Source organism: Phyllobates terribilis, unplaced genomic scaffold (genome assembly GCF_046119375.1).
Source record: "Phyllobates terribilis strain yellow unplaced genomic scaffold, ASM4611937v1 Scaffold_8__6_contigs__length_399053987, whole genome shotgun sequence".
NCBI classification, from domain to species: Eukaryota; Metazoa; Chordata; class Amphibia; order Anura; family Dendrobatidae; genus Phyllobates; species Phyllobates terribilis.
In genome coordinates, this window is record NW_027362768.1 from 345,122,996 (window position 1) to 345,141,147 (window position 18,152).

The 18,152-nt window shown below is 45.6% G+C and overlaps 13 non-coding genes and 1 pseudogene across 13 annotated transcripts; all 14 read left to right on the plus strand.

Moving 5' to 3' along the window:
- Window positions 1-693: 693 nt before the first annotated feature.
- On the plus strand, window positions 694-884 carry LOC141160611 (U2 spliceosomal RNA). The gene has a single exon (XR_012250364.1). It is a non-coding gene; the product is annotated as a U2 spliceosomal RNA (small nuclear RNA).
- A 1,122-nt stretch (window positions 885-2,006) lies between these two features.
- On the plus strand, window positions 2,007-2,197 carry LOC141157982 (U2 spliceosomal RNA). Its single transcript, XR_012248020.1, has one exon. It is a non-coding gene; the product is annotated as a U2 spliceosomal RNA (small nuclear RNA).
- A 1,122-nt stretch (window positions 2,198-3,319) lies between these two features.
- On the plus strand, window positions 3,320-3,510 carry LOC141157993 (U2 spliceosomal RNA). The gene has a single exon (XR_012248031.1). It is a non-coding gene; the product is annotated as a U2 spliceosomal RNA (small nuclear RNA).
- Window positions 3,511-4,622: 1,112 nt separating this feature from the next.
- On the plus strand, window positions 4,623-4,813 carry LOC141158004 (U2 spliceosomal RNA). Its single transcript, XR_012248042.1, has one exon. It is a non-coding gene; the product is annotated as a U2 spliceosomal RNA (small nuclear RNA).
- A 1,118-nt stretch (window positions 4,814-5,931) lies between these two features.
- LOC141158015 (U2 spliceosomal RNA) lies at window positions 5,932-6,122 on the plus strand. Its single transcript, XR_012248053.1, has one exon. It is a non-coding gene; the product is annotated as a U2 spliceosomal RNA (small nuclear RNA).
- A 1,119-nt stretch (window positions 6,123-7,241) lies between these two features.
- Window positions 7,242-7,432, plus strand: LOC141160622 (U2 spliceosomal RNA). The gene has a single exon (XR_012250375.1). It is a non-coding gene; the product is annotated as a U2 spliceosomal RNA (small nuclear RNA).
- Window positions 7,433-8,554: 1,122 nt separating this feature from the next.
- On the plus strand, window positions 8,555-8,745 carry LOC141158026 (U2 spliceosomal RNA). The gene has a single exon (XR_012248064.1). It is a non-coding gene; the product is annotated as a U2 spliceosomal RNA (small nuclear RNA).
- A 1,121-nt stretch (window positions 8,746-9,866) lies between these two features.
- LOC141158037 (U2 spliceosomal RNA) lies at window positions 9,867-10,057 on the plus strand. Its single transcript, XR_012248075.1, has one exon. It is a non-coding gene; the product is annotated as a U2 spliceosomal RNA (small nuclear RNA).
- Window positions 10,058-11,173: 1,116 nt separating this feature from the next.
- Window positions 11,174-11,364, plus strand: LOC141159730 (U2 spliceosomal RNA). The gene has a single exon (XR_012249730.1). It is a non-coding gene; the product is annotated as a U2 spliceosomal RNA (small nuclear RNA).
- A 1,119-nt stretch (window positions 11,365-12,483) lies between these two features.
- LOC141158048 (U2 spliceosomal RNA) lies at window positions 12,484-12,674 on the plus strand. The gene has a single exon (XR_012248086.1). It is a non-coding gene; the product is annotated as a U2 spliceosomal RNA (small nuclear RNA).
- Window positions 12,675-13,794: 1,120 nt separating this feature from the next.
- Window positions 13,795-13,985, plus strand: LOC141159916 (U2 spliceosomal RNA). The gene has a single exon (XR_012249909.1). It is a non-coding gene; the product is annotated as a U2 spliceosomal RNA (small nuclear RNA).
- Window positions 13,986-15,099: 1,114 nt separating this feature from the next.
- LOC141158059 (U2 spliceosomal RNA) lies at window positions 15,100-15,290 on the plus strand. The gene has a single exon (XR_012248097.1). It is a non-coding gene; the product is annotated as a U2 spliceosomal RNA (small nuclear RNA).
- Window positions 15,291-16,408: 1,118 nt separating this feature from the next.
- Window positions 16,409-16,500, plus strand: LOC141160422 (U2 spliceosomal RNA; annotated as a pseudogene).
- Window positions 16,501-17,293: 793 nt separating this feature from the next.
- LOC141160199 (U2 spliceosomal RNA) lies at window positions 17,294-17,480 on the plus strand. The gene has a single exon (XR_012250156.1). It is a non-coding gene; the product is annotated as a U2 spliceosomal RNA (small nuclear RNA).
- Window positions 17,481-18,152: the final 672 nt, after the last annotated feature.

Consider the following 18,152-nt stretch of genomic DNA (forward strand, 5'->3'; position numbering starts at 1 on the left):
GAGCTGGTTACTCTGCTGCGCTTAAAATTTCTTTTTTGGTTTGCTACAATGCCTTTTCTGAAACGTTGTCTCCCTCTGCTGGAACACTGACTTCTTTCATTTAATGCCTGCAGACTATAAAAGAGAAACCAACCCAAAAAGTTTGGTTGATTAGTCTGTGGCATTCTTTTAAACTGTTGCTTATGGCGGTCTCTGTGAGCTTCTCAGTGACATTCAGCCATCCAGGTATCCCGCCTGCAGTAGACGGAATGTGGCAATGGAACGCTGGCTGCGCGTGTCATAATAGGCTCTGAGCCTTTATATACCTGCGCACAGCAGCAGCCACCTTCAGTCTGCTGCTGGACAGCCAGCAGCAGCAGCAGCAGCAGGAGAGGTAATTAATCAGCAACCCTCCTGCTAAGGGTAGACAGCTGCTCGTTCCACCCCCCTCCCCGCCTTAATTGGTTCTCCTCCCTTCCAACGGTGTTGAGGCGGGTGGGAACAGCCGGGGGTTGAGGGTACTGTGCTAAAAGAGGTGGAGTTATGCATATCTAAAACGCGTGGATTGCAGCAGCAGCAAGCCGAAAAGTGCAGGCATGTGAGGGATCTAGAGGTTGACAGCATGTCTTCTTAACGGGAGTCCAGGTGGCCATCTCCACAAATGGACTTTTCAGAATCCTTGGGTGGCACCGTAGTCGGAAACCAATTCTGGTTATCGCTTCTCGGCCTTTTGGCTAAGATCAAGTGTAGTATCTGTTCTTATCAGTTTAATATCTGATATGTCCCCTATCTGGGGACCATATATTAAATGGATTTTTAGAACAGGGAGATGGAAAAAGAGCTTGCTCTGTCCACTCCACGCATTGACCTGGTATTGCAGTATCTCCAGGACCGGTGCACCCCTTCTTTAATGCAGTTTCTAAAATCAGAAAGAATTGAATTCAATGCTTTTTGTTCATTTGGCTTGTTTGTCGGATTTTGGGATGGACTCTTTGGCTTTGCTTTTCTTCTCCTCATTGGATTTTTCATGTTAAAAGTTGCAGAAGCCAGATGACAAGCTCATTTTGGTTCAATCTCAGCAACTGTGCATTGCATTGCCATGTAATGTAATGCAATGCTATCTATCTAGCTCTCCCTCTATACTTCCTTTTGGATAAACAGACATATTAGGCAAGCATTTTGGAGCTTTCACCTAAATAACTACAGGTGGTGAGATAAGCTGCACAATATAATTGACCTTTCAGTATATTGTTGCACACACACCATCTATTTAGCAAATGCCCTTGTTATCAACAGCAGCCTTTTAAACTCACCTGAGCTAACAGGTATGTGAGCTGGTTACTCTGCTGCGCTTAAAATTTCTTTTTTGGTTTGCTACAATGCCTTTTCTGAAACGTTGTCTCCCTCTGCTGGAACACTGACTTCTTTCATTTAATGCCTGCAGACTATAAAAGAGAAACCAACCCAAAAAGTTTGGTTGATTAGTCTGTGGCATTCTTTTAAACTGTTGCTTATGGCGGTCTCTGTGAGCTTCTCAGTGACATTCAGCCATCCAGGTATCCCGCCTGCAGTAGACGGAATGTGGCAATGGAACGCTGGCTGCGCGTGTCATAATAGGCTCTGAGCCTTTATATACCTGCGCACAGCAGCAGCCACCTTCAGTCTGCTGCTGGACAGCCAGCAGCAGCAGCAGCAGCAGCAGGAGAGGTAATTAATCAGCAACCCTCCTGCTAAGGGTAGACAGCTGCTCGTTCCACCCCCCTCCCCGCCTTAATTGGTTCTCTTCCCTTCCAACGGTGTTGAGGTGGGTGGGAACAGCCGGGGGTTGAGGGTACTGTGCTAAAAGAGGTGGAGTTATGCAGATCTAAAACGCGTGGATTGCAGCAGCAGCAAGCCGAAAAGTGCAGGCATGTGAGGGATCTAGAGGTTGACAGCATGTCTTCTTAACGGGAGTCCAGGTGGCCATCTCCACAAATGGACTTTTCAGAATCCTTGGGTGGCACCGTAGTCGGAAACCAATTCTGGTTATCGCTTCTCGGCCTTTTGGCTAAGATCAAGTGTAGTATCTGTTCTTATCAGTTTAATATCTGATACGTCCCCTATCTGGGGACCATATATTAAATGGATTTTTAGAACAGGGAGATGGAAAAAGAGCTTGCTCTGTCCACTCCACGCATTGACCTGGTATTGCAGTATCTCCAGGACCGGTGCACCCCTTCTTTAATGCAGTTTCTAAAATCAGAAAGAATTGAATTCAATGCTTTTTGTTCATTTGGCTTGTTTGTCGGATTTTGGGATGGACTCTTTGGCTTTGCTTTTCTTCTCCTCATTGGATTTTTCATGTTAAAAGTTGCAGAAGCCAGATGACAAGCTCATTTTGGTTCAATCTCAGCAACTGTGCATTGCATTGCCATGTAATGTAATGCAATGCTATCTATCTAGCTCTCCCTCTATACTTCCTTTTGGATAAACAGACATATTAGGCAAGCATTTTGGAGCTTTCACCTAAATAACTACAGGTGGTGAGATAAGCTGCACAATATAATTGACCTTTCAGTATATTGTTGCACACACACCATCTATTTAGCAAATGCCCTTGTTATCAACAGCAGCCTTTTAAACTCACCTGAGCTAACAGGTATGTGAGCTGGTTACTCTGCTGCGCTTAAAATTTCTTTTTTGGTTTGCTACAATGCCTTTTCTGAAACGTTGTCTCCCTCTGCTGGAACACTGACTTCTTTCATTTAATGCCTGCAGACTATAAAAGAGAAACCAACCCAAAAAGTTTGGTTGATTAGTCTGTGGCATTCTTTTAAACTGTTGCTTATGGCGGTCTCTGTGAGCTTCTCAGTGACATTCAGCCATCCAGGTATCCCGCCTGCAGTAGACGGAATGTGGCAATGGAACGCTGGCTGCGCGTGTCATAATAGGCTCTGAGCCTTTATATACCTGCGCACAGCAGCAGCCACCTTCAGTCTGCTGCTGGACAGCCAGCAGCAGCAGCAGCAGCAGCAGGAGAGGTAATTAATCAGCAACCCTCCTGCTAAGGGTAGACAGCTGCTCGTTCCACCCCCCCCCCCGCCTTAATTGGTTCTCCTCCCTTCCAACGGTGTTGAGGCGGGTGGGAACAGCCGGGGGTTGAGGGTACTGTGCTAAAAGAGGTGGAGTTATGCAGATCTAAAACGCGTGGATTGCAGCAGCAGCAAGCCGAAAAGTGCAGGCATGTGAGGGATCTAGAGGTTGACAGCATGTCTTCTTAACGGGAGTCCAGGTGGCCATCTCCACAAATGGACTTTTCAGAATCCTTGGGTGGCACCGTAGTCGGAAACCAATTCTGGTTATCGCTTCTCGGCCTTTTGGCTAAGATCAAGTGTAGTATCTGTTCTTATCAGTTTAATATCTGATACGTCCCCTATCTGGGGACCATATATTAAATGGATTTTTAGAACAGGGAGATGGAAAAAGAGCTTGCTCTGTCCACTCCACGCATTGACCTGGTATTGCAGTATCTCCAGGACCGGTGCACCCCTTCTTTAATGCAGTTTCTAAAATCAGAAAGAATTGAATTCAATGCTTTTTGTTCATTTGGCTTGTTTGTCGGATTTTGGGATGGACTCTTTGGCTTTGCTTTTCTTCTCCTCATTGGATTTTTCATGTTAAAAGTTGCAGAAGCCAGATGACAAGCTCATTTTGGTTCAATCTCAGCAACTGTGCATTGCATTGCCATGTAATGTAATGCAATGCTATCTATCTAGCTCTCCCTCTATACTTCCTTTTGGATAAACAGACATATTAGGCAAGCATTTTGGAGCTTTCACCTAAATAACTACAGGTGGTGAGATAAGCTGCACAATATAATTGACCTTTCAGTATATTGTTGCACACACACCATCTATTTAGCAAATGCCCTTGTTATCAACAGCAGCCTTTTAAACTCACCTGAGCTAACAGGTATGTGAGCTAGTTACTCTGCTGCGCTTAAAATTTCTTTTTTGGTTTGCTACAATGCCTTTTCTGAAACATTGTCTCCCTCTGCTGGAACACTGACTTCTTTCATTTAATGCCTGCAGACTGTAAAAGAGAAACCAACCCAAAAAGTTTGGTTGATTAGTCTGTGGCATTCTTTTAAACTGTTGCTTATGGCGGTCTCTGTGAGCTTCTCAGTGACATTCAGCCATCCAGGTATCCCGCCTGCAGTAGACGGAATGTGGCAATGGAACGCTGGCTGCGCGTGTCATAATAGGCTCTGAGCCTTTATATACCTGCGCACAGCAGCAGCCACCTTCAGTCTGCTGCTGGACAGCCAGCAGCAGCAGCAGGAGAGGTAATTAATCAGCAACCCTCCTGCTAAGGGTAGACAGCTGCTCGTTCCACCCCCCCCCCGCCTTAATTGGTTCTCCTCCCTTCCAACGGTGTTGAGGCGGGTGGGAACAGCCGGGGGTTGAGGGTACTGTGCTAAAAGAGGTGGAGTTATGCAGATCTAAAACGCGTGGATTGCAGCAGCAGCAAGCCGAAAAGTGCAGGCATGTGAGGGATCTAGAGGTTGACAGCATGTCTTCTTAACGGGAGTCCAGGTGGCCATCTCCACAAATGGACTTTTCAGAATCCTTGGGTGGCACCGTAGTCGGAAACCAATTCTGGTTATCGCTTCTCGGCCTTTTGGCTAAGATCAAGTGTAGTATCTGTTCTTATCAGTTTAATATCTGATACGTCCCCTATCTGGGGACCATATATTAAATGGATTTTTAGAACAGGGAGATGGAAAAAGAGCTTGCTCTGTCCACTCCACGCATTGACCTGGTATTGCAGTATCTCCAGGACCGGTGCACCCCTTCTTTAATGCAGTTTCTAAAATCAGAAAGAATTGAATTCAATGCTTTTTGTTCATTTGGCTTGTTTGTCGGATTTTGGGATGGACTCTTTGGCTTTGCTTTTCTTCTCCTCATTGGATTTTTCATGTTAAAAGTTGCAGAAGCCAGATGACAAGCTCATTTTGGTTCAACTTCAGCAACTGTGCATTGCATTGCCATGTAATGTAATGCAATGCTATCTATCTAGCTCTCCCTCTATACTTCCTTTTGGATAAACAGACATATTAGGCAAGCATTTTGGAGCTTTCACCTAAATAACTACAGGTGGTGAGATAAGCTGCACAATATAATTGACCTTTCAGTATATTGTTGCACACACACCATCTATTTAGCAAATGCCCTTGTTATCAACAGCAGCCTTTTAAACTCACCTGAGCTAACAGGTATGTGAGCTGGTTACTCTGCTGCGCTTAAAATTTCTTTTTTGGTTTGCTACAATGCCTTTTCTGAAACGTTGTCTCCCTCTGCTGGAACACTGACTTCTTTCATTTAATGCCTGCAGACTATAAAAGAGAAACCAACCCAAAAAGTTTGGTTGATTAGTCTGTGGCATTCTTTTAAACTGTTGCTTATGGCGGTCTCTGTGAGCTTCTCAGTGACATTCAGCCATCCAGGTATCCCGCCTGCAGTAGACGGAATGTGGCAATGGAACGCTGGCTGCGCGTGTCATAATAGGCTCTGAGCCTTTATATACCTGCGCACAGCAGCAGCCACCTTCAGTCTGCTGCTGGACAGCCAGCAGCAGCAGCAGCAGCAGGAGAGGTAATTAATCAGCAACCCTCCTGCTAAGGGTAGACAGCTGCTCGTTCCACCCCCCCCCCGCCTTAATTGGTTCTCCTCCCTTCCAACGGTGTTGAGGCGGGTGGGAACAGCCGGGGGTTGAGGGTACTGTGCTAAAAGAGGTGGAGTTATGCAGATCTAAAACGCGTGGATTGCAGCAGCAGCAAGCCGAAAAGTGCAGGCATGTGAGGGATCTAGAGGTTGACAGCATGTCTTCTTAACGGGAGTCCAGGTGGCCATCTCCACAAATGGACTTTTCAGAATCCTTGGGTGGCACCGTAGTCGGAAACCAATTCTGGTTATCGCTTCTCGGCCTTTTGGCTAAGATCAAGTGTAGTATCTGTTCTTATCAGTTTAATATCTGATACGTCCCCTATCTGGGGACCATATATTAAATGGATTTTTAGAACAGGGAGATGGAAAAAGAGCTTGCTCTGTCCACTCCACGCATTGACCTGGTATTGCAGTATCTCCAGGACCGGTGCACCCCTTCTTTAATGCAGTTTCTAAAATCAGAAAGAATTGAATTCAATGCTTTTTGTTCATTTGGCTTGTTTGTCGGATTTTGGGATGGACTCTTTGGCTTTGCTTTTCTTCTCCTCATTGGATTTTTCATGTTAAAAGTTGCAGAAGCCAGATGACAAGCTCATTTTGGTTCAACTTCAGCAACTGTGCATTGCATTGCCATGTAATGTAATGCAATGCTATCTATCTAGCTCTCCCTCTATACTTCCTTTTGGATAAACAGACATATTAGGCAAGCATTTTGGAGCTTTCACCTAAATAACTACAGGTGGTGAGATAAGCTGCACAATATAATTGACCTTTCAGTATATTGTTGCACACACACCATCTATTTAGCAAATGCCCTTGTTATCAACAGCAGCCTTTTAAACTCACCTGAGCTAACAGGTATGTGAGCTGGTTACTCTGCTGCGCTTAAAATTTCTTTTTTGGTTTGCTACAATGCCTTTTCTGAAACGTTGTCTCCCTCTGCTGGAACACTGACTTCTTTCATTTAATGCCTGCAGACTATAAAAGAGAAACCAACCCAAAAAGTTTGGTTGATTAGTCTGTGGCATTCTTTTAAACTGTTGCTTATGGCGGTCTCTGTGAGCTTCTCAGTGACATTCAGCCATCCAGGTATCCCGCCTGCAGTAGACGGAATGTGGCAATGGAACGCTGGCTGCGCGTGTCATAATAGGCTCTGAGCCTTTATATACCTGCGCACAGCAGCAGCCACCTTCAGTCTGCTGCTGGACAGCCAGCAGCAGCAGCAGCAGCAGGAGAGGTAATTAATCAGCAACCCTCCTGCTAAGGGTAGACAGCTGCTCGTTCCACCCCCCTCCCCGCCTTAATTGGTTCTCCTCCCTTCCAACGGTGTTGAGGCGGGTGGGAACAGCCGGGGGTTGAGGGTACTGTGCTAAAAGAGGTGGAGTTATGCAGATCTAAAACGCGTGGATTGCAGCAGCAGCAAGCCGAAAAGTGCAGGCATGTGAGGGATCTAGAGGTTGACAGCATGTCTTCTTAACGGGAGTCCAGGTGGCCATCTCCACAAATGGACTTTTCAGAATCCTTGGGTGGCACCGTAGTCGGAAACCAATTCTGGTTATCGCTTCTCGGCCTTTTGGCTAAGATCAAGTGTAGTATCTGTTCTTATCAGTTTAATATCTGATATGTCCCCTATCTGGGGACCATATATTAAATGGATTTTTAGAACAGGGAGATGGAAAAAGAGCTTGCTCTGTCCACTCCACGCATTGACCTGGTATTGCAGTATCTCCAGGACCGGTGCACCCCTTCTTTAATGCAGTTTCTAAAATCAGAAAGAATTGAATTCAATGCTTTTTGTTCATTTGGCTTGTTTGTCGGATTTTGGGATGGACTCTTTGGCTTTGCTTTTCTTCTCCTCATTGGATTTTTCATGTTAAAAGTTGCAGAAGCCAGATGACAAGCTCATTTTGGTTCAATCTCAGCAACTGTGCATTGCATTGCCATGTAATGTAATGCAATGCTATCTATCTAGCTCTCCCTCTATACTTCCTTTTGGATAAACAGACATATTAGGCAAGCATTTTGGAGCTTTCACCTAAATAACTACAGGTGGTGAGATAAGCTGCACAATATAATTGACCTTTCAGTATATTGTTGCACACACACCATCTATTTAGCAAATGCCCTTGTTATCAACAGCAGCCTTTTAAACTCACCTGAGCTAACAGGTATGTGAGCTGGTTACTCTGCTGCGCTTAAAATTTCTTTTTTGGTTTGCTACAATGCCTTTTCTGAAACGTTGTCTCCCTCTGCTGGAACACTGACTTCTTTCATTTAATGCCTGCAGACTATAAAAGAGAAACCAACCCAAAAAGTTTGGTTGATTAGTCTGTGGCATTCTTTTAAACTGTTGCTTATGGCGGTCTCTGTGAGCTTCTCAGTGACATTCAGCCATCCAGGTATCCCGCCTGCAGTAGACGGAATGTGGCAATGGAACGCTGGCTGCGCGTGTCATAATAGGCTCTGAGCCTTTATATACCTGCGCACAGCAGCAGCCACCTTCAGTCTGCTGCTGGACAGCCAGCAGCAGCAGCAGCAGCAGCAGGAGAGGTAATTAATCAGCAACCCTCCTGCTAAGGGTAGACAGCTGCTCGTTCCACCCCCCTCCCCGCCTTAATTGGTTCTCTTCCCTTCCAACGGTGTTGAGGCGGGTGGGAACAGCCGGGGGTTGAGGGTACTGTGCTAAAAGAGGTGGAGTTATGCAGATCTAAAACGCGTGGATTGCAGCAGCAGCAAGCCGAAAAGTGCAGGCATGTGAGGGATCTAGAGGTTGACAGCATGTCTTCTTAACGGGAGTCCAGGTGGCCATCTCCACAAATGGACTTTTCAGAATCCTTGGGTGGCACCGTAGTCGGAAACCAATTCTGGTTATCGCTTCTCGGCCTTTTGGCTAAGATCAAGTGTAGTATCTGTTCTTATCAGTTTAATATCTGATACGTCCCCTATCTGGGGACCATATATTAAATGGATTTTTAGAACAGGGAGATGGAAAAAGAGCTTGCTCTGTCCACTCCACGCATTGACCTGGTATTGCAGTATCTCCAGGACCGGTGCACCCCTTCTTTAATGCAGTTTCTAAAATCAGAAAGAATTGAATTCAATGCTTTTTGTTCATTTGGCTTGTTTGTCGGATTTTGGGATGGACTCTTTGGCTTTGCTTTTCTTCTCCTCATTGGATTTTTCATGTTAAAAGTTGCAGAAGCCAGATGACAAGCTCATTTTGGTTCAATCTCAGCAACTGTGCATTGCATTGCCATGTAATGTAATGCAATGCTATCTATCTAGCTCTCCCTCTATACTTCCTTTTGGATAAACAGACATATTAGGCAAGCATTTTGGAGCTTTCACCTAAATAACTACAGGTGGTGAGATAAGCTGCACAATATAATTGACCTTTCAGTATATTGTTGCACACACACCATCTATTTAGCAAATGCCCTTGTTATCAACAGCAGCCTTTTAAACTCACCTGAGCTAACAGGTATGTGAGCTGGTTACTCTGCTGCGCTTAAAATTTCTTTTTTGGTTTGCTACAATGCCTTTTCTGAAACGTTGTCTCCCTCTGCTGGAACACTGACTTCTTTCATTTAATGCCTGCAGACTATAAAAGAGAAACCAACCCAAAAAGTTTGGTTGATTAGTCTGTGGCATTCTTTTAAACTGTTGCTTATGGCGGTCTCTGTGAGCTTCTCAGTGACATTCAGCCATCCAGGTATCCCGCCTGCAGTAGACGGAATGTGGCAATGGAACGCTGGCTGCGCGTGTCATAATAGGCTCTGAGCCTTTATATACCTGCGCACAGCAGCAGCCACCTTCAGTCTGCTGCTGGACAGCCAGCAGCAGCAGCAGCAGCAGGAGAGGTAATTAATCAGCAACCCTCCTGCTAAGGGTAGACAGCTGCTCGTTCCACCCCCCCCCCCCCGCCTTAATTGGTTCTCCTCCCTTCCAACGGTGTTGAGGCGGGTGGGAACAGCCGGGGGTTGAGGGTACTGTGCTAAAAGAGGTGGAGTTATGCAGATCTAAAACGCGTGGATTGCAGCAGCAGCAAGCCGAAAAGTGCAGGCATGTGAGGGATCTAGAGGTTGACAGCATGTCTTCTTAACGGGAGTCCAGGTGGCCATCTCCACAAATGGACTTTTCAGAATCCTTGGGTGGCACCGTAGTCGGAAACCAATTCTGGTTATCGCTTCTCGGCCTTTTGGCTAAGATCAAGTGTAGTATCTGTTCTTATCAGTTTAATATCTGATACGTCCCCTATCTGGGGACCATATATTAAATGGATTTTTAGAACAGGGAGATGGAAAAAGAGCTTGCTCTGTCCACTCCACGCATTGACCTGGTATTGCAGTATCTCCAGGACCGGTGCACCCCTTCTTTAATGCAGTTTCTAAAATCAGAAAGAATTGAATTCAATGCTTTTTGTTCATTTGGCTTGTTTGTCGGATTTTGGGATGGACTCTTTGGCTTTGCTTTTCTTCTCCTCATTGGATTTTTCATGTTAAAAGTTGCAGAAGCCAGATGACAAGCTCATTTTGGTTCAACTTCAGCAACTGTGCATTGCATTGCCATGTAATGTAATGCAATGCTATCTATCTAGCTCTCCCTCTATACTTCCTTTTGGATAAACAGACATATTAGGCAAGCATTTTGGAGCTTTCACCTAAATAACTACAGGTGGTGAGATAAGCTGCACAATATAATTGACCTTTCAGTATATTGTTGCACACACACCATCTATTTAGCAAATGCCCTTGTTATCAACAGCAGCCTTTTAAACTCACCTGAGCTAACAGGTATGTGAGCTGGTTACTCTTCTTGCGCTTAAAATTTCTTTTTTGGTTTGCTACAATGCCTTTTCTGAAACGTTGTCTCCCTCTGCTGGAACACTGACTTCTTTCATTTAATGCCTGCAGACTATAAAAGAGAAACCAACCCAAAAAGTTTGGTTGATTAGTCTGTGGCATTCTTTTAAACTGTTGCTTATGGCGGTCTCTGTGAGCTTCTCAGTGACATTCAGCCATCCAGGTATCCCGCCTGCAGTAGACGGAATGTGGCAATGGAACGCTGGCTGCGCGTGTCATAATAGGCTCTGAGCCTTTATATACCTGCGCACAGCAGCAGCCACCTTCAGTCTGCTGCTGGACAGCCAGCAGCAGCAGCAGCAGGAGAGGTAATTAATCAGCAACCCTCCTGCTAAGGGTAGACAGCTGCTCGTTCCACCCCCCCCCCGCCTTAATTGGTTCTCCTCCCTTCCAACGGTGTTGAGGCGGGTGGGAACAGCCGGGGGTTGAGGGTACTGTGCTAAAAGAGGTGGAGTTATGCAGATCTAAAACGCGTGGATTGCAGCAGCAGCAAGCCGAAAAGTGCAGGCATGTGAGGGATCTAGAGGTTGACAGCATGTCTTCTTAACGGGAGTCCAGGTGGCCATCTCCACAAATGGACTTTTCAGAATCCTTGGGTGGCACCGTAGTCGGAAACCAATTCTGGTTATCGCTTCTCGGCCTTTTGGCTAAGATCAAGTGTAGTATCTGTTCTTATCAGTTTAATATCTGATACGTCCCCTATCTGGGGACCATATATTAAATGGATTTTTAGAACAGGGAGATGGAAAAAGAGCTTGCTCTGTCCACTTCACGCATTGACCTGGTATTGCAGTATCTCCAGGACCGGTGCATCCCTTCTTTAATGCAGTTTCTAAAATCAGAAAGAATTGAATTCAATGCTTTTTGTTCATTTGGCTTGTTTGTCGGATTTTGGGATGGACTCTTTGGCTTTGCTTTTCTTCTCCTCATTGGATTTTTCATGTTAAAAGTTGCAGAAGCCAGATGACAAGCTCATTTTGGTTCAACTTCAGCAACTGTGCATTGCATTGCCATGTAATGTAATGCAATGCTATCTATCTAGCTCTCCCTCTATACTTCCTTTTGGATAAACAGACATATTAGGCAAGCATTTTGGAGCTTTCACCTAAATAACTACAGGTGGTGAGATAAGCTGCACAATATAATTGACCTTTCAGTATATTGTTGCACACACACCATCTATTTAGCAAATGCCCTTGTTATCAACAGCAGCCTTTTAAACTCACCTGAGCTAACAGGTATGTGAGCTGGTTACTCTGCTGCGCTTAAAATTTCTTTTTTGGTTTGCTACAATGCCTTTTCTGAAACGTTGTCTCCCTCTGCTGGAACACTGACTTCTTTCATTTAATGCCTGCAGACTATAAAAGAGAAACCAACCCAAAAAGTTTGGTTGATTAGTCTGTGGCATTCTTTTAAACTGTTGCTTATGGCGGTCTCTGTGAGCTTCTCAGTGACATTCAGCCATCCAGGTATCCCGCCTGCAGTAGACGGAATGTGGCAATGGAACGCTGGCTGCGCGTGTCATAATAGGCTCTGAGCCTTTATATACCTGCGCACAGCAGCAGCCACCTTCAGTCTGCTGCTGGACAGCCAGCAGCAGCAGCAGCAGCAGGAGAGGTAATTAATCAGCAACCCTCCTGCTAAGGGTAGACAGCTGCTCGTTCCACCCCCCCCCCCGCCTTAATTGGTTCTCCTCCCTTCCAACGGTGTTGAGGCGGGTGGGAACAGCCGGGGGTTGAGGGTACTGTGCTAAAAGAGGTGGAGTTATGCAGATCTAAAACGCGTGGATTGCAGCAGCAGCAAGCCGAAAAGTGCAGGCATGTGAGGGATCTAGAGGTTGACAGCATGTCTTCTTAACGGGAGTCCAGGTGGCCATCTCCACAAATGGACTTTTCAGAATCCTTGGGTGGCACCGTAGTCGGAAAACAATTCTGGTTATCGCTTCTCGGCCTTTTGGCTAAGATCAAGTGTAGTATCTGTTCTTATCAGTTTAATATCTGATACGTCCCCTATCTGGGGACCATATATTAAATGGATTTTTAGAACAGGGAGATGGAAAAAGAGCTTGCTCTGTCCACTCCACGCATTGACCTGGTATTGCAGTATCTCCAGGACCGGTGCACCCCTTCTTTAATGCAGTTTCTAAAATCAGAAAGAATTGAATTCAATGCTTTTTGTTCATTTGGCTTGTTTGTCGGATTTTGGGATGGACTCTTTGGCTTTGCTTTTCTTCTCCTCATTGGATTTTTCATGTTAAAAGTTGCAGAAGCCAGATGACAAGCTCATTTTGGTTCAACTTCAGCAACTGTGCATTGCATTGCCATGTAATGTAATGCAATGCTATCTATCTAGCTCTCCCTCTATACTTCCTTTTGGATAAACAGACATATTAGGCAAGCATTTTGGAGCTTTCACCTAAATAACTACAGGTGGTGAGATAAGCTGCACAATATAATTGACCTTTCAGTATATTGTTGCACACACACCATCTATTTAGCAAATGCCCTTGTTATCAACAGCAGCCTTTTAAACTCACCTGAGCTAACAGGTATGTGAGCTGGTTACTCTGCTGCGCTTAAAATTTCTTTTTTGGTTTGCTACAATGCCTTTTCTGAAACGTTGTCTCCCTCTGCTGGAACACTGACTTCTTTCATTTAATGCCTGCAGACTATAAAAGAGAAACCAACCCAAAAAGTTTGGTTGATTAGTCTGTGGCATTCTTTTAAACTGTTGCTTATGGCGGTCTCTGTGAGCTTCTCAGTGACATTCAGCCATCCAGGTATCCCGCCTGCAGTAGACGGAATGTGGCAATGGAACGCTGGCTGCGCGTGTCATAATAGGCTCTGAGCCTTTATATACCTGCGCACAGCAGCAGCCACCTTCAGTCTGCTGCTGGACAGCCAGCAGCAGCAGCAGCAGCAGGAGAGGTAATTAATCAGCAACCCTCCTGCTAAGGGTAGACAGCTGCTCGTTCCACCCCCCCCCCCCGCCTTAATTGGTTCTCCTCCCTTCCAACGGTGTTGAGGCGGGTGGGAACAGCCGGGGGTTGAGGGTACTGTGCTAAAAGAGGTGGAGTTATGCAGATCTAAAACGCGTGGATTGCAGCAGCAGCAAGCCGAAAAGTGCAGGCATGTGAGGGATCTAGAGGTTGACAGCATGTCTTCTTAACGGGAGTCCAGGTGGCCATCTCCACAAATGGACTTTTCAGAATCCTTGGGTGGCACCGTAGTCGGAAACCAATTCTGGTTATCGCTTCTCGGCCTTTTGGCTAAGATAAAGTGTAGTATCTGTTCTTATCAGTTTAATATCTGATACGTCCCCTATCTGGGGACCATATATTAAATGGATTTTTAGAACAGGGAGATGGAAAAAGAGCTTGCTCTGTCCACTCCACGCATTGACCTGGTATTGCAGTATCTCCAGGACCGGTGCACCCCTTCTTTAATGCAGTTTCTAAAATCAGAAAGAATTGAATTCAATGCTTTTTGTTCATTTGGCTTGTTTGTCGGATTTTGGGATGGACTCTTTGGCTTTTCTTTTCTTCTCCTCATTGGATTTTTCACGTTAAAAGTTGCAGAAGCCAGATGACAAGCTCATTTTGGTTCAACTTCAGCAACTGTGCATTGCATTGCCATGTAATGTAATGCAATGCTATCTATCTAGCTCTCCCTCTATACTTCCTTTTGGATAAACAGACATATTAGGCAAGCATTTTGGAGCTTTCACCTAAATAACTACAGGTGGTGAGATAAGCTGCACAATATAATTGACCTTTCAGTATATTGTTGCACACACACCATCTATTTAGCAAATGCCCTTGTTATCAACAGCAGCCTTTTAAACTCACCTGAGCTAACAGGTATGTGAGCTGGTTACTCTGCTGCGCTTAAAATTTCTTTTTTGGTTTGCTACAATGCCTTTTCTGAAACGTTGTCTCCCTCTGCTGGAACACTGACTTCTTTCATTTAATGCCTGCAGACTATAAAAGAGAAACCAACCCAAAAAGTTTGGTTGATTAGTCTGTGGCATTCTTTTAAACTGTTGCTTATGGCGGTCTCTGTGAGCTTCTCAGTGACATTCAGCCATCCAGGTATCCCGCCTGCAGTAGACGGAATGTGGCAATGGAACGCTGGCTGCGCGTGTCATAATAGGCTCTTAGCCTTTATATACCTGCGCACAGCAGCAGCCACCTTCAGTCTGCTGCTGGACAGCCAGCAGCAGCAGCAGCAGGAGAGGTAATTAATCAGCAACCCTCCTGCTAAGGGTAGACAGCTGCTCGTTCCCCCCCCCCCCGCCTTAATTGGTTCTCCTCCCTTCCAACGGTGTTGAGGCGGGTGGGAACAGCCGGGGGTTGAGGGTACTGTGCTAAAAGAGGTGGAGTTATGCAGATCTAAAACGCGTGGATTGCAGCAGCAGCAAGCCGAAAAGTGCAGGCATGTGAGGGATCTAGAGGTTGACAGCATGTCTTCTTAACGGGAGTCCAGGTGGCCATCTCCACAAATGGACTTTTCAGAATCCTTGGGTGGCACCGTAGTCGGAAACCAATTCTGGTTATCGCTTCTCGGCCTTTTGGCTAAGATCAAGTGTAGTATCTGTTCTTATCAGTTTAATATCTGATACGTCCCCTATCTGGGGACCATATATTAAATGGATTTTTAGAACAGGGAGATGGAAAAAGAGCTTGCTCTGTCCACTCCACGCATTGACCTGGTATTGCAGTATCTCCAGGACCGGTGCACCCCTTCTTTAATGCAGTTTCTAAAATCAGAAAGAATTGAATTCAATGCTTTTTGTTCATTTGGCTTGTTTGTCGGATTTTGGGATGGACTCTTTGGCTTTGCTTTTCTTCTCCTCATTGGATTTTTCATGTTAAAAGTTGCAGAAGCCAGATGACAAGCTCATTTTGGTTCAACTTCAGCAACTGTGCATTGCATTGCCATGTAATGTAATGCAATGCTATCTATCTAGCTCTCCCTCTATACTTCCTTTTGGATAAACAGACATATTAGGCAAGCATTTTGGAGCTTTCACCTAAATAACTACAGGTGGTGAGATAAGCTGCACAATATAATTGACCTTTCAGTATATTGTTGCACACACACCATCTATTTAGCAAATGCCCTTGTTATCAACAGCAGCCTTTTAAACTCACCTGAGCTAACAGGTATGTGAGCTGGTTACTCTGCTGCGCTTAAAATTTCTTTTTTGGTTTGCTACAATGCCTTTTCTGAAACGTTGTCTCCCTCTGCTGGAACACTGACTTCTTTCATTTAATGCCTGCAGACTATAAAAGAGAAACCAACCCAAAAAGTTTGGTTGATTAGTCTGTGGCATTCTTTTAAACTGTTGCTTATGGCGGTCTCTGTGAGCTTCTCAGTGACATTCAGCCATCCAGGTATCCCGCCTGCAGTAGACGGAATGTGGCAATGGAACGCTGGCTGCGCGTGTCATAATAGGCTCTGAGCCTTTATATACCTGCGCACAGCAGCAGCCACCTTCAGTCTGCTGCTGGACAGCCAGCAGCAGCAGCAGCAGCAGGAGAGGTAATTAATCAGCAACCCTCCTGCTAAGGGTAGACAGCTGCTCGTTCCACCCCCCCCCCGCCTTAATTGGTTCTCCTCCCTTCCAATGGTGTTGAGGCGGGTGGGAACAGCCGGGGGTTGAAGGTACTGTGCTAAAAGAGGTGGAGTTATGCAGATCTAAAACGCGTGGATTGCAGCAGCAGCAAGCCGAAAAGTGCAGGCATGTGAGGGATCTAGAGGTTGACAGCATGTCTTCTTAACGGGAGTCCAGGTGGCCATCTCCACAAATGGACTTTTCAGAATCCTTGGGTGGCACCGTAGTCGGAAACCAATTCTGGTTATCGCTTCTCGGCCTTTTGGCTAAGATCAAGTGTAGTATCTTTCGAAAAGGCGGTTTTGGATGTTGGCCGCCCTAGTAGATTGATACATTATGCACACTGGGGTTTAGGCGCTTGTTAGTACGCCAGGTGGCTAATATAGTCATCTGGTGGAAAGCATGGCCCCCCAGGATCGATGCCATTGGGCCGGGGAAGATCGAAAGCCCGAAGTGTGAAGTGCCCCAGGATTGGTGACCCTGGGGTGCCTTAACTCACTGGGATTGGGAACCCCACTTGAGTTTATGGCACATTTGCACTAGCACTTCAATATTTCTTTCTTCACACACACCCTTATTCCGGGCCTTCTGGCCTTAGGATGGGGAATTTTTCAATTCCCGGTCGAAGGTCCGGGCAGTATTATACTGTGAAACCTTCACTATTTATTTAATTTTTTTTTGTCACTGTGTGTCCACTTTTTCACGTGTGTCCACGTCCTTACTAGGATTTTGTCGGGATGCGGTTCCCTTACGGGTTCCTCTCTTGGCAGGTCTAGGGGGGGAGTGTGTGGCCATCAGGTTCCGCTCCCCCCTGAACCCCCCTGGCTCTCCTCTTTCGGGAGGAGAGCGTTGTTGGCTCCCCTCTTCCGGGAGGGGAGCACAGTCTTTGGCTCCCAGTGCCTTGCTCGGGTGAGAACTCGGACAGGTGCTGGGGGTAAGATTGGGTCGCCTCTGGCTCCGGCTGGAGGTGGCTATTTGTCCCTGTTCCTCGCTGTGGCCTTCTGGCTCGGAGGGACGGGGAATGGTTTGGGGGACCCTTCTCCTTTTGGAGAGGGTTTCAAGAAGACCAGCATCCTAGTGCACTTTTTTTGTGGCACTTGTCACTTTTTTAAGCGCACTCGGGTTTTGTACACGAATTCGGGCTTTCGATAAAAAAAAAAAAAAATCTGTTCTTATCAGTTTAATATCTGATACGTCCCCTATCTGGGGACCATATATTAAATGGATTTTTAGAACAGGGAGATGGAAAAAGAGCTTGCTCTGTCCACTCCACGCATTGACCTGGTATTGCAGTATCTCCAGGACCGGTGCACCCCTTCTTTAATGCAGTTTCTAAAATCAGAAAGAATTGAATTCAATGCTTTTTGTTCATTTGGCTTGTTTGTCGGATTTTGGGATGGACTCTTTGGCTTTGCTTTTCTTCTCCTCATTGGATTTTTCATGTTAAAAGTTGCAGAAGCCAGATGACAAGCTCATTTTGGTTCAACTTCAGCAACTGTGCATTGCATTGCCATGTAATGTAATGCAATGCTATCTATCTAGCTCTCCCTCTATACTTCCTTTTGGATAAACAGACATATTAGGCAAGCATTTTGGAGCTTTCACCTAAATAACTACAGGTGGTGAGATAAGCTGCACAATATAATTGACCTTTCAGTATATTGTTGCACACACACCATCTATTTAGCAAATGCCCTTGTTATCAACAGCAGCCTTTTAAACTCACCTGAGCTAACAGGTATGTGAGCTGGTTACTCTGCTGCGCTTAAAATTTCTTTTTTGGTTTGCTACAATGCCTTTTCTGAAACGTTGTCTCCCTCTGCTGGAACACTGACTTCTTTCATTTAATGCCTGCAGACTATAAGGCTGTGTGCCCACGTAGCATTTTTCAAGCGTATATGCTGCGGAATTTCCGCAGCGTAAACGCTTGAAAAACGCATGTAGATCCGCACCCCATGGTCCCCAATGGGATTCCGCAAGTTCTATGCAC